Consider the following 15,228-nt stretch of genomic DNA (forward strand, 5'->3'; position numbering starts at 1 on the left):
TAAGAATCCTGCTTTTTTAGACTGACCATTGACTTTACCTTGGCTGCTAGTATTCTAACTCTTAAGATTCTTGTCTAGTGATGAGCGAGTGGACATACTGCAGGAAGAGCTAAATCATATCAATCTTGACATTCTTCCTAGAAATAAAACCAGAAAAAGGAAGTTGAGTTCAATGGAATGACAGCTCACAGGTAACCATCAGAGAGGCCACAAAGGAAGTTGTGGCAGTTGGTTTTACCATATGCCCAAAGGCAAGCAAATCAATCATTTCCCAGGATATTTGTTATCTGGTATTTCAGTCCTCCTGATAAATACTGGCAAAAAGATTCTTTATAAAGATAATTTCAGCTTATCAGTAAACTTTGGTTGGAGAGAATGAAAAGATAGAAAAATCTTACAATAACTCAACAAGACTCTCCAAATTAAAATCAGTAAAATACTTGGTTGCATCATTGCAATTATAGGAATAGGTGAGAATAGAGAGGATTATATTAGAAAAATGGTTCAAGAATAAGGAATGAGAGAAGTCTAAGATACATGTAGACTACCTAAAAGCCTCATGCCTCTATTTCATGAATACTTTCACAACAAAAAGAGTAGGTAGGCACTACATATGGAGAGCACCAAGTATTATAATTTTGTTTTATTTATTTTTGAGGCAATTGAGGTTGACTTGCCCAGTGTCTGAGGTGAAATTTGAACTCGGGTCCTCCTAACTCCAGGGCCAATATTCTATTCACTGTACCACCTAGCTACCCCATAATTTAAAAAAATGAAATTAATTAAATTTTAACAGATAATAAAGGACTTGGTATTGATGTGAAGTTATTCCTAAATAGTTTTCTGAACATTCAGACTATCTGCTTTTTAAAGCAATGGTCAGAATTAGTAGAAAGCTATAAGAAAGAAAAATGAGAAAAAGATATGACATGCAATTGAAAGATCTAAAAATCCTGACCTATTTTTAAAAACTACTGGTAATGAAAAATGAGTAATGAACAATACATGTGTCATCAGACACCAATATAATGATTTTACACAGAAGCTTAGCTGCTTGTAAATCAATTGCTATAATGAGGCCAGAACACTCTAAAAAGTGCCTAAATGAGCAAATGCTTGGCTTACTCACCAAGCAGAGACAGAGACAGAGAGGATGAGAGAGAAAGAAGGAGAGAGGGAAGGTGGGAGGGGGAGAGAGAGAGAGAACAGAGAGGGCAGGAGAGAGGGTCAACAAAGGCAACACCAGTTTACAATATAAACTTGTTTGATGGATGGTTATAAGCATTATCACCCCATAAATCGGAAATGCAGTGGAGGGGAACACTAGTTTAAAGAAGACTTGGTGAGAAAGCCAACTAAACAAAATCATCACAAGAGTGTTTAAGGATTAAAATGGAAAGGGCAATAAGGTTTCTATAATTACATTTTGTAATGAACATTATCAAGGCCAACGGAGCCACCCCATTTGGATTCTAACATCACAGTCCTAGGTTTGTTTCTACAGGAGGAAGAAATAACATTAAAAAGAAAGAAGAGGGGAAAGTAGCCTGATTAGACGACTGAGAAATATAGATAATAAAAGTATCCATTGTGATTGTTTGTGGAGCATAAAAACACTAATTTAAGTAGAGCAAAATGCTAACTTGAGGGACCTATTGGCCCCCCATCCACACATCAAATTCAATCAAGATTCCTTGCAAGACAGTAACAACAGAGAGAGTCTCATTTAATGACTAAATGGCCTTATCGTAAACATTACATGAAGAATAAAACAGGAAAATGTAGCTCACCAAAGATGTCCGAGCTGAAGAAGATTCCCCGTAGGCTGTTGAATGGTGTTGTACACTGAAGTCCCTGAATGTGGCAGAGCCTCCTGACAGAGATCTCTTCTGAGAGATGAGTCTTCTGACTCTGGCTTGATCATCCACACAGGAAAATCAAGTCATTGAAGATTATCTACTGCTCAGATGATGATGTGCAGTTTATATGGAGCTTTTCATCACTATGTGTGTGAATTTATATGTATGTATCTATATCTTACTACCATGTGTATATCTATATATGCATATATCTCATTATCATGTATATACTATTTATATATATTTCATCACTGTATATATGTGTATATAAACATACTCAAGTGGGACAGAAAACACAAACGGACACTGGAGTTAAGCAGCTGAAGGAGAGGAGGCTGCTTAGGGAAACTGCAAAGCTCCTTTAATGACCCCAGTGTTCTAGTGTTTTTATGTGGCTGTGAGAGATCAGCACAACAGTTTCTGAAAAATTGAAAACGATTATCACAAAGGACAATGGAGATCACACCCTGTGGGTTTGAGCAAGCTGCAATATATATAACAAATGAAGAATTTTGAAGAATAGGAATTTAAAAATGTCATGAAGGAACTCCATGACTGAAAAAAATGGGGGGAAAAAGAGGAAAAAAAGAGATGGGTTTAGTCCCATGGGTAAGGCAAAGGATGATGGGTGGATGGCTCAAGTGTCAAACTGGTGTCCCTCAGATGTTAGAAGCCAGGAAGGTCTGTAGCAGGGTGGGTGGAAGCCCTGCAGGGAACTAACACAGGCAGGCCAAGACTGGACTGTGATTTTGAGCTTTGGAGGGAGAGGACACTCAAACTGATGAGATCATAGGTCCATCTGTGCAATCTAATTGCTTAGATCAGGAGAGCTATAGAAATAGGTAACTAGATTTCAACAAGACATTTTGAAGTTTGTCAAGATATCCTTGTGGATAAAATGTAAAGACTCTATGTAATGTAAAATAAATATATATAAAAGAGAATAAATGTAAAATACTCTAGCAGTACTGGAGAACTAGATGAAAATTGTGATACTGGAGGATTACTCAATACACACACATATACAGTTGATTCTAGAGGAATCATTTGGTGTAAGGGTTCTTAACTATTTTTTGTGTCATAGGCCCCTCTGGCAGTTAGTCTGGTGAAACTTGGGGACTTAAGTGAATAAAACACATAGAATTATAAAGGAAACCAATGATATTGAAACAGTTATCAAAATTTTTTTTTTAAGTTGAAATTTCAGGTTAAGAATCCCTAACTTAGGGATGGCCAGGTAGCACAACGAGTAAGAGCACCGGCTCCAGTGTCAGGATTGACCTGGAGATCGAATCCCAGGCTCAGACACTTAGCACCCACCCAGAAACACCTGGCCGTGTAACCTTGAGCAAGTTACTTAACCCTAATTGCTTAGGGGCAGCCAGGTGGCTCAGCGAGTAAGAGCACCGGCTCCAGTGTTGGAATTGACCTGGAGATCGAATCCCGGGCTCAGACATTCAGCACCACACCCAGAAATAAATGGCCATGTAACCTTGAGCAAGTTACTTAACCCTGATTGCTTAAAAAAAAAAAAAAAGAATCCCTAACAATTCACTTTTCTCATTTCACATATGAAGACACTGAGTCTCATAGAGGAAGAGCTTTGTCCATGGTCAGGTGGAGTCAGCTACAGAATTTAGAACCGAATCCAGGTTCTCCAGTTCGGAATCCCAGGAAAGCCAAAGAAATCTGGTGCTGTGGAAAGGGGGCTAGCCTTGGAGTCAAAGGAAATACAATCAAATCATGCCTCTGTCTCTACCTATAACTTCTCTATGATTCGGTTTGCTCATCTGTAAAATGGGGTGGGGGGAGGGAAAGGTTGGTTTGCACTACATAGCCTCTAATAAGGTCCCTTCCAGTTCATCTATTATCTGTCCTACAAGTGAATAATAAAATTTGGGTCTGCATTAACAGAAGCGGTGTGTTCAAAACAATGGAGAAAGAAGTCTTTCTTTTTTGTTGTTGAGTTGTTTAGGTCATGTCTGACTCTTTGTGACCCCATTTAGGGTTTTCTTGGCAAAGCTACCGGAGTTGTTTGCCACTTCCTTCTCCAGCTCATTTTACAGATGAGGAAACTGAGACAAACAGTGTCTTAGGCCAGATATGAACTCAGGAAGATAAGTTTTCCTGACTTCACGCCCACACATTGTGCCACCTAACTGCCCAGTGCTCAGCTTTGATCAGATCCTCTCCGGGGTACCATATTCAGGCCTGGGTATGATACTTTAGAAAGGACAGTATCAAAAAGAAGGGTGGTCAGGAGAGAGGGACCAAAATGCTAAGGGGACTGGGAAGCATGACACATGAGGGCCAGCTGAGGATGCTTAGCTTGGAAAAGAGAAGACATCAAAGCCATCTTCTGTAGTTGAAAGTCTGTCATGTGAAAAAGGGATCAGATTTATTATATTTGTCCCCAGAGGACGGAACTAAGTGGGAAGTTGCAGAAAGGCAAATTTAGGCTTGATGTTTTACTGGAAAAAACCTGGAACAATGAGAGTTGTCTAAAAGTGGAATGGTCTACCTCAGCAAGCAGTGAGTTATATTCACGAACGGCCTTCAAGCAGAGACTGATAACCATTTGTCCAAAATTCCTGCTCAGGTAGAAGATGAAATCGATTAACCTTTGAGGTCATTCCCAGGGCTTCTACGACTGCCGAAGGAGGGTGAGGAAGAAAAGAAGATACAGTCCTCATCATGAAAAAGGTGCACAGCACACACCTCTTCCAAGAAGCTTTCCCTGATCAGCCCTCACCAATCTCCCCATTTTTCTGAACTTTTACAGGACTTGCTGATTCTACCACTCACATTTTGGCACCCATTCATATGCCTTGAAGAGTGAACTGACCAGACTGTAAGCTCTTGGAGGCTGGGGATCATGTTACACAGATGTCTGAATTCCCTTCAGCATCTAGCCAAGTGCTGGGCATTCAAAAGATGTTCCATAAATATTGGTAAAACTGAATTGAAGTCTCAACTCTGGCTAGGTTGGCTATATTATCACCCCTTGCCATAAGGGGGCAGCTGAAGCCTGGAAAGATTTGATCTTCTGAAGCCTTTGTTTAGCTGCTGGACTACAATTCCCAGAAACCCAGGTATTGAAGGGGAAAGGAAAATGACTAGTTCCCAACATGCAGGTGTTGGGTTAGTTATCTGCAGCCACAGGCGGGGAAACAAGTCATCTCTTGCTACAGACAAATTCCAGGGCCCAATTTAAGGGGCCACCTTATTTCAATTAACTTTGGGCAAGGCCCTGCCTCTGTCAGTCACTTTATCTCTTAATAGGTCATTTTCTCCTCTCTAAAATGAATGAGTTGGACAAAATTATCCTTGACATTCCTTCCAAAATCTAATAGTTCCATGATAACAAATTACTTAGAAGGCCCTGAACAATCTGGCCCCACCCTAGCTAACCCATCTCTCTATACTCATCCTCACACACTGTGGGACATCCCCCCTTCTCTCCAAATTTCTTCCTTTCTTAAACCAACCTCAGTCTCTTTCATGAATGAGTCTGACCATCCCTGATCACTCCTGGTTCACACAATCATAGATTCAGAATCCTGAGGGTCCTCAGGAGTCATCTGGTTCCGTGTTCTACTTTTGCAGATGAGGAAACAGGCTCAAGGATCTTAAGTGATTTGTAACCTGGTCCTTTGATGCCAAAATCAATGCTCTTCCTATAGTACCAGGCTTCCCCTCTTTCTCTGAGCCCTTATGACATCTTCCCTTCCCCCTCTCTAACTTACATATACTCTTATTTGCTGCCATTTTTTGTACTTGTCTTCCCAATTAGACTGAGGTTGAAATCAGAAATCGCAACTTCCATTTCTCTTAGCTTCCCCCACAGGGTTTAGAGTTAGGGGCACATAACAGACAATAAATGCTTGTTGATTCAGGGTGTTGAGGAGGACCTATCCTGGGGTGTAGGGAAAAGTGTTTCAGATTGGAGTAATCGGGGACTATAGAGAAAGGAATTGTTCCCCAATGATTCCCAGCCTTTGAGAGGTTCTCCAGAACTCTGACTTATGGGAACCTCCCCCACCCGTTCAGGAAGCAGGATTGTGTAATGGGAAGGGAACTAAACTTGAAAGCAGCAGAGACTTTGGGTTTAAAACTGACTGTGTGACGAAGGGAAAGTCCCATAACTTTTAGCCTTGGTTTTCTTATAGCAAAATAGGGATATGAGTATATATGAGTAATGCCTACCTCACAGAGAGGTGAGGATCAAAAGAGGTAATGTAGACTTATCAATTAACCAGCCAGCATTTATTCGGTAACTACTACGTTCGAAGCACCTGGGATCCAAAGGCAGAAATGAAAGAGTCCCCTGCCCTCAAGGAGCTTACATTCTAATGGACCTAAAGCAATGAAAATCTTCACGGTGCCCCCTAAACATCAGTCATAATCACTGGCCCGGTCTAGGCTGGGGGAATAGAATACAAAACAATGTCTAACCTGTCATAACTTACTGCTACCCCTTGATCAATGCTTCCCCTCTCTAGGTAAGAGTGTGTACAGATCTGAAAAATGAGAACAATGATAGCTCAGTTGAATCCTTAGAATAATAATTCATTTACAAAGTGTTTTCTTGAAACAACCACAATAAGGCAGATAGCTTTTTCTTGTCCAATCATTTTGTCAGTGTGTAGAACTCCCAGCATGGAGATTCTCTCCAGAGAAGTGATCTGTGTTCTTGAGCTAGCTGCTTTGGGTCCTGAAAGGATAGACAGCTCTCCAGATCACCTGTGTATAACTAATATGTCAGAGGCAGGTCTTAAACCCAAGCCAGCCTGACTCCACAGTGGGGAGTGTGCCATACTTTCGAATCCACTTTCCAGTATTAAATCTGGAAACACTGTCACCCAAATGAGGATTTTTTTTTTAAATAATAAAAGTTTAGCTCAAAGAATTGCCCTCTTTTAACATCACAGAACTTTTGTGAAGATTGAATAAGGGAATGGATGGGAAAATCTTTGGGACAGTCCAAATACCAGACTGGGTTTAGTCAAGGATCATTCTGAAGCCTTCCCTTCTCCATTTCCTTAGGGTGGTTGATCTCAGAGAAGAAGGAATTGGGCCCTGTTCCAGAAGCTTTCCCCCTCCTAATCTCTCACCGCCTCTTACCCAGATGGGGTCTTTCCCTGAGTTGTCTTTGCTTCCCCTGTTCATTGCCAACCCCTGAATTCTGCCCACTTTCTGCCCACTAACTCTGGAACTACAGCTTCCTGCCTGCACAGCTGTTGTGTTCTATGTTTATGTGATAGGCACCTTATTATGTGTAAGGGGTTTGGGTTTTTGTGCAGATTTACTGGTATTTATACCTGTGTCTCTCCAGGAGTGTGGCATGTATGGATGGTGGGGATCATCTGAGGCTGGTGTTCTTAGCATGTCTTGAACAACAGTAGGCATTTAATATGTGAATAAAGTTTTTTAGTCTAATCCTTTCATTTTACATACTTGGAAACAAAAGGCCTAGAGAAATGAAGTAAATTCACATTAGTGGTAAGAAACATTTTCCAGAGTGGTTGGTGTATCAGGGTATTCCTGTGGCTCCACTTGGAAACCCATGTAGATGTGGGATCCACTGCTGACATTGTCTGCCTACAGATGGTCACCCGTGGATGGGTGGGGAGGGGGATTTGGACATAAACATTATCCAAACAGTTCCAAGAATACTGCCAGAGGACCAGCCCTCTAATGAGCCCTTTAGGGGACCAGTTGGACCTCAGGCACAGATCCACAGGGGGTGGAGGTATGGAGGTGTCACTTTGTATTTTAAAGAACCTTGGAACCAGTCTAGGGCAAGAGCTAAGTACACAAGGAAGGAAAGACACTGGTTTTAACAGGTCTTCCCTTTCTTCCCCTAACTGTGTCCTCATTTGAACCTCACAACAGCCTGATGATGTAGGTTATGTATTTCAGAGGGGAAATCAGATGTTGATCCAAAGGGACTGGCCCTGTAATCTACAAATTCAATCCCAGTTGGATGCCATTTTCTCAGAGTTTTCCTCCAGAGAGTGAGCTCAGGAAAACACTGAACCTTGGCTGCCAGACAGGCAGACTGGAGACCTCCCAAATCACCTCCTTCTTTCCTCAGAGGGTCCATGTCCAATATTCCCAAGGCCTTTCAAGCTCAACCCCAGACTCTAGTTTAGAACACTAAGATGGTAAAGGGACCAGCTCCCTCTTCAGAGCACAGGGACTCAGGTGTCCAGGCTGGCACTGTTTGGGCCCCTTTTTGTGGCATGAGTCCCCATTCTGTCTCCTATTTAGGGTGGAACTCAGAACTCTCCAGTTCACTTCATGGCTCTGGCTCCTAATCCTTCCCATTCCTTCCTTTCTCCTTTGTGGTCTGGTCTTCACAGAATCTACCAATTTAGGATTTTAAGATCCCATGGCAGTCTTTGCTTCCCTTAGGGTCCCAGTAGAAGGTAGTGAAAAGAAGTCTGGATCTGGAGTTAAAGGACTGGTCATCTATAAAATGAAGAGTTTCCCTGATCCTGTGATCTCTCTTCATTCATGGAAACTGGTCTCTGGCATATTCTACATTCTTTCTCCAGAGAGTGCTAGGGGAAGGGAGGAGTGGTATTTAATACCGGCACAGACAGGATCTTTTGGGCTGAAATCAGAGAGATGCCTTTATCTGGACTTGGATGGAGAAAGCCAACTTCCAGACACTCTGAGCCAAGGGGAACAGCAGAGAGAGTCCCAGAATGATACGGCAAAGAGATAAATGAAGGTTGGGGGAGGGATGGGAAAATGGGGAAGAAGAAAGATAAGGGCTGGAAGGAACAAGGCAGACCCTGAGCAAGGTGCAGGCTCCCTACACCTTGGCCTTGGCACTCAACTCTAGACTGCCTTGACCCTCTGGGGGATGGAGCAGAGAGAATAAGGAAGGCTAGGTAATAATGAAAGGGTGGGGGCCCAAAAGGAAGGAGAAATGGAAGAGGGACTGAGGAGTTGGAGATTGAGGGGCCTTTTCAGACCTTGCTCTTCCCTTCTTTTCAACTGAGAGGTTTGGAATATGAGGCTCCCCAGCCAGGGACCTATGAGGGGGTTCCTAGGAAGGCACATAGAGGGAATTCCCTCCCCAATCTGGGGGGAAGGGGCTACTGGGCTGGGAAATTGTCCCACCCCCTTTCATTCCACTCTGACAGTCCTATGGCCAGACTGTGTGGTCCTGGATTCTCAGAGACGACCGCTGTGTGGGCAGGCTGGAGTGGGTGGCTGAATGCCATTTACAAGGCAGGAGGAATGAGGGGCAGGGAGATGGGGGGAAGGCCTACCTTTCCCAAGTCTGCTGCAGTGCCACATGGCAAAAAAGTTAGAGGTCCATCTGTCCTCTACAGCTGTCTGAGTCTCTGCTTGCCTCTATGTGCATATAGCTGTGTGGGGCTGTCCATCAGTCTCTGTCTGTTCAGCATTGAATCTCTTTCCTAACAATTTTCCTCCCTTCCCACCACTCCCCCCTCCCCCCACCTGCTCCAGCTTCCTGAGGCTCTATCCTCTCTTCCACCCCCAAGCAAAAAAAAAAAAAAATCCCTTTGGCCTCAGATTGGGACAATTACAGGGGAAGGAGAAAGGAGTAGAGGAGGCCAGTGAGGGGAACAGAAATCACTTGGGAACATTCCCCCACCCCCACCCCACCATCACAGCCTGCTCGGAAATCTGTCTATCCTGAGACCTAAAGAAGGCCCCCAGACATGAGCCTGAGGCAGGAAGGGGCAGTGCCAGTGTGTGTTCTCATTTCAGGGTTCCTAGGGCCAGGAAGTCCAGTCAAAGGGGTCAAAGATCAATTTTAGGTTTGGGTGTGAGGAATGGGAGGGGGCCATAGGAGCTCATAGGCCTAAGGGGGCAGCTGATGAGGGCTTAGGATTCAGGGGTCAGAGGTGAGAGTAAGAAACATGGCTGTGCCTGAGGCCACAGATGGAACAGCTCAGCCACCAAGTTGAAGAGCAAGGTGGGGGAAGGGCCTGGGAGAAAGGCCAGAGGTCAGAGGCATATTGAGAGATTCAGGCAATAGATGGTGTCTGGCATCTTGCTGTGAGACAGAGCAAAAGTATTTTGTGTGTGTCTGTGAAGAATTGTATTTGTGCCTGTGTCTATGTTTGTGTATCGTGTGTGTGTGTGTGTGTGTGTGTGTGTGTGTGTACCTGTGTATGTCTGTGAGCCTAAGTGAATGTGAGAGAGTCTGGAGGAAGACAAAGGGCCCATTGTGGGGGGAGTGACAGAGGAGGGCCAGTTCCAGGGTCGCCCCCTTGTGTGTGCTTGGGGGGGGAGGGTTGGGGGGGAAGAGCTGTTAATGGTCCGTGGCTGTCTAGACAGAGCTGGCGGCTTCTCATTTCCTTGACACCTGCTCCTCCGTCGGGCTCTCAGGTTACCAGCAGCCCCAGCCAGGCCCCAGCCCCACTCCCACTATCTGCCTTCCCCCTCCAGCCTTTCATCCTTCTGAATTTCAGAAGGGAGGGGTGGAGTGGGTATACAAGGGAAGGGAAGATCTCATATTCAATCCCAAAGTATAGACCAGACTTTGGTTCATCTGTCTTGGAAATGTCCTAGGATGGGAATGAGGAGACTGCCTTGAAGAGATGGGGGAAATTTTTCCATGACACAGAACAGGAGGGAAATTGAGGCTAGCTAAAGTTACTGGGACTCCCTTATTGGGAAGGTCATAGGTTTGGAGGGGTAAGGGGAAAAAGCCCACCAGGTACTTCTTTTTCAACTCCCCCCACCCCTTTTTCCTTTAGGCTTTCTTTTCAGTGGTTCCTCCTGAGGAAAGGAACTGTGGAGCTGTGAGAGGAGATATGTGACCTCTCTCTTCCTGCCTACCACTGGGGTCTCCCAGTCTTCCACCCCCAGGGTCATCTTTGAAGGTGTCCAGGATGAGGCACCAGTACTTCATCCTAATTAGTGTAAGGGGGAGTTAAGTCCAGAATCTTGTACAGTCAGTGGTCAGTGTGTCTGGTCTGCACATGTTGGAATATTCATGTACAGAACTTGGAGTGGGAGCCCATATTTCAGTTTGTCTATGTCATTATTTACAACCACGTGTCAGCATTTAAGTGTTTACGACTATATGTCTGAATGTCATTGTGGAGACCTGTGTATGCAGATCACTAAATGACAATGTCTCCATGTCTGTATGTCAATGGTGGTGACTGTATGTTCTTATGACTATGCATGACTAGATTTATGTGTATCTGTATGAGTGTCCATGTCTGTGTGACTGTCACAAATGACATACATGCCACTCATATGCCAGTTCATGGATGCTTGTGTCTGAATGTTTACATTTTACTGTGTGACTCAGTTTACCCTTCCAGCCTTATACCATATTATGACCTCCCAGCCAAACAAGCCTACTAGCTCTTCCCCAGCTCTGTCCTAATCTAGGTTACCCAGAATGAATTCCTTCTTCCCAACTGCCCCTTAAGCCTCAGCTCTGGGGTACTTCTCTTCCTGGTCAGTGCCCTCTCTCTTTCAATTACTTTCTCTTTCCTTTTCTGTACCCACAGAATGAAACAGAAGCTCCTTGAGGGCAGGAAGTCTTTTTCATTTTTTCTCTCTTTGTATTCCCTAGCTGCTACCAGGGCAGTGTCCAGCACAATTGCTTGATAAATGCCTGCTGAGTGGATGTGAATGTTAAGGCTGTGTGACTGTGTTGTTGTATGGAGCTAACTGCAGCCTTATGTGTGCCTCGGTGTGATTCTAGGTCTCCATGTTGGTGTATGTCTCTAGGTCTCTACATGTTCATTCATCGATATCAGTGGGACTTTGTTCGTCTGTATATTAGTGTGTCTGTGTGTCAGAGCACGGCTAGGAGAATGAGGAAACTAAGAAAATTGTGACAGAAAAACTAAGGAGTAGGAGTGGGGCTTGGGAAATGAGACAGAACAGATTTCCTGCCCACCCCCCACCCAAAGTACTAGAAGCTTTCTGACTGAATAAGACAGTTGGCACCTCTACCCCCATTTTAAGGTTTTTTCTGGCCAGGGTAAATTATAAAAAGGCCCCTGTCTCTTTAAAAGTGCTACATGAGCTTTGGAATAAGGGGCCGTTTTTCCTTTTTATAGCAGATTTTGGAGGGCGTGTTCCTTTAAGTAAACCTCAGGGCACTATAAATACACTGCAGAGGAGCCATAATGACAGGGAAGAGAGGAGGGCCCAGCTACTCCAGCCACCCCAGCCCTAGTCCTCCCCCACCCAACTAATGGATCCCTCCTTCCCAACCAGTCCCCATTTCCCCAGCTCCTGTCTCTACAAGGGTTGCCCACCATGGTCCTTGGCACTCTCTGATCCCCCAGCAGGTGTGGGTTCTTAGAGCAGCCAGCCAGAGACCTGCCTGAAGGACTATCCATTCCAGAGCTTCCTGACACCCCCTTCCCCCAATCCTCTCTGAGGCAGATTACCCAAGAAGCCACTTCTGTATTGGACTGAAAGAACAGCTCCTTGGGCCCAGCTGCTTCTTTACAGGGGAACCAAAATGTCCCGCTTCCCAGCTTCCCTGGTTTCTTGTGCTTGGGTGACTTTGATTCAAGTTCATCATGATCAAAGGAAAATTTCAGAAGAAACCTAGTCTGGGTGTGGGAAGGGAACAAAAAAATTTTTTTCCCTGGAGATTTCAAAACCCCTCCCATCCTCAACACCACCCCCCACCCACCCCCCACTCAATTTGAAGAAAGCAAAACCTAACTTCACATAGTTCCCATGTGCCTATTGGGGGAGGGGATGTCCTAAAATAGAGTATGGGGGTGAAGCCGAGGAAGTGCAGGCCCAGTCCTTCTCTTGTCATTCCTCCTACTCCTCACTAGCCCTATATCTTCAGCCATCTCCCCTCTAACCCTGTCTACCTTTCCCTTTAACCCTAGCCTAAGTGACCTGAGCACATCTCATGGAGCACCCACAATTCTGCTGGTGCCCACAGATCAGTTCCATCTCAAAGGCTCCACCCTATGAGATTGTGCCATCTTCCTCCCAGTCCCCTTCTCCCCAAGGGCAGTCCTGCAGGAGGCAAGACAGAGCAAAACCCTCCTCCATTCCCCCTTCCAGCACCCTCCAGATACCTGTTCTTCCACCCCCCCCTCCCCTTTTGGCCCAGACTTTGAATAGGTCTGTATGGGGGAAGGGTGTCTACTCTACCTGGCCTAGGGCTAACTCTGGGAGTTAGCCTCCATCCTCTTCCCAAGAGCCTTCGCAAACCTCTTTATACTGCTCTGGAGTGGGGAAAGAGGTTGGGAAAACTGAACTGGCAGGATGCTTAGGATTAGCCAGGAACTCTTTCTCTCCCTCCCCTCTTTTCCCCTCTAAGCCCCTCTCTTGCCTTCCCTCTATCCATTTCCCCTCCCCCCTTCCCTCTTCCCCCCCACCCGTCTCTAGCCCTCTATTTCCTCTCCATCTTTCTGTCTCCCCTTTCCCTCTCCTTTCTCCCCCATCCCCCTTTCTCCTTATCCCCCTTCTTTCCCTTGCCTCTTCGCTCCCCAAGAGCAACAATCTTAAGTAGGGCTAAGAGAGCTTGCGGCCCGCCCCCCCAGTTTCTTGTCTCCCTGAAAGCAGGTGTGGGTGTTGGGGTGTCGGTGCTGCTGGAGCTCCAGCCCCAGCTCCTCATCCCTGGGCTTCTCTGCCCCGTCGGCCGTCTCTCCTCTCCCTCTGCCCCAGATCAGCGCCCCCAGACTTCGGATCTCCCGGGCCCCCCACCCCGCCTCCCTACCTCAGGCCCTCGCCCTTTGTGCCCGGGCAGCGGCAACCGCCCCCCGCCGGGGCCCCCCACCCCGCTCAACAGCCCCGCCCTGGGAGCAGGGGGCCCCAGCCCCGAGGCCCGGCCCGGCCCGACCCCGCCGGCTCCGGGGCAGGCTGAGGCTGGGGGCTCGCTCCGCCCGCCCGCCGGCCCCGGACACTCACCTCTCCCCGCTGCGTGCCCTTCCAGTCCGCCCGGCCGCTGCCTGTCCGGGCCCCGCGCCCCTCCCGGGCCCCGCGCCGCCGGCTCCCGAGCGCCTGCTTTCACCAAACCCCCCGCAGGGCCCCGACTCTCCGCACCTCGGCGGACAATTGCATTTCCGAGGCTGCTGCGGCGGCGGCGGCGCCGGAGGCCGGCCCTGGCGGCGGCTCTGCGGGGCCGTGGGGCTTCAGCGAAGGTTATGTGGGGCCACGGAGCGCCCTCCCCCTCCCTGCTTCCCTCCTCCCTCCCTCCCTCCCTCCTCCCCTTCCTCCCCCCACCCCTCACCCGCCTCCCGCCTCCTTCGGCCGCTCCGCTCCCTCTCCGGGTCTGTCTCGGTGACGTTCCCTCTCCCTCCCCTTCTCCCTCCTTCCCTCCTTCCCTCCCTCCTCTCCCCCTCCCTCTCCTGCTTCCCCTCCCCTTCCCTCCGGGGATCCTCCATCCCAGTCTGTCTGCGCTCACACACACACACACACACACACACACGCATAACAGCTGACATTTATGTACCGATTTAAGATTCTAAAGCACTTTACATTATCACCCTGACAGAGAGGCACCACAGGCGTTATCCCCATTTTACAGATGAGAACAGTGAAGCTTTTCGAGTTTAAGTGAATTGCCAACTGGTCACAAAATTAATGTCAGTAGCAGGATAAGCACTCGGGTCAGCCTGATTCCAGGTTCAGCCTCCTTTGCACGATGACAGGCTCCTCCCAAAGACACGTCCGTGAATGTCTATTCACAAAGACACATTCAGTTACCAGTGTGCACAGTAACATACAAAAAGTCACTGACGCACTCATACAAACTCACTCAGACACCCAGACACAAACTCACCGACATCCCCACGCTTACTGACAGTGGCAGAAACAGACATACTGCCGCTAAGGAGGCACCAAGAAATAATAGGCATCCAGGCACACACATAAACATACCCAGGGATACACACAGCTGCATACTTCCCGTTTGTGGCTTGGGGAAAGTGTCTGGGGGAAGGGTAGTCATCCCAAGATGGACAGTGGTGCCAGATTGGCTGGCTAGAAGATGAGGGCTCTCGCCATTGGTCCCAGACTGGGAGCCAGAAATGTGATGTTTCATTGTTTTGTTTTCCTTTACTTGCTCTGTCAATCTATCTATCTATCTATCTATCTATCTATCTATCTATCTATCTATCTATCTATCTATCTATCTATCTATCTATCTATCCATCCATCCGTCTGTCTGTGTCTATCTATTTATCCACTCATCCATAGTTGATCTATCTCACTTCCTCAGCTTGTCTGAGAGCAGACGAGATAATCTGTTGAGGCTCAAGCCCTTGACTACCTGACCTCTCCTTCCCCTCCAAACCTTTTCCTACTGATTTTCAAGATGTATATGGGTCCCTGCTCTGGTCCAATCCCCTTCCATTATCTCTACCCTCTCCCAATACAT

At 46.7% G+C, this 15,228-nt stretch overlaps 1 long non-coding RNA gene across 1 annotated transcript; it reads right to left on the reverse strand.

The window, feature by feature from the left end:
- Positions 1 to 14,278: 14,278 nt before the first annotated feature.
- On the reverse strand, positions 14,279 to 14,860 carry LOC138157563 (uncharacterized). Its single transcript, XR_011167411.1, has 2 exons — positions 14,632 to 14,860; positions 14,279 to 14,529 (listed from the first exon to the last, which is right to left on the reverse strand). It is a non-coding gene; the product is annotated as an uncharacterized lncRNA (long non-coding RNA).
- Between the last annotated feature and the right edge of the window lie 368 nt (positions 14,861 to 15,228).

The sequence above is a fragment of the Petaurus breviceps genome, unplaced genomic scaffold, assembly GCF_028583685.1.
Source record: "Petaurus breviceps papuanus isolate PSGF00001 unplaced genomic scaffold, PetGlider_PUasm1.0 172, whole genome shotgun sequence".
NCBI classification, from domain to species: domain Eukaryota; kingdom Metazoa; phylum Chordata; class Mammalia; order Diprotodontia; family Petauridae; genus Petaurus; species Petaurus breviceps.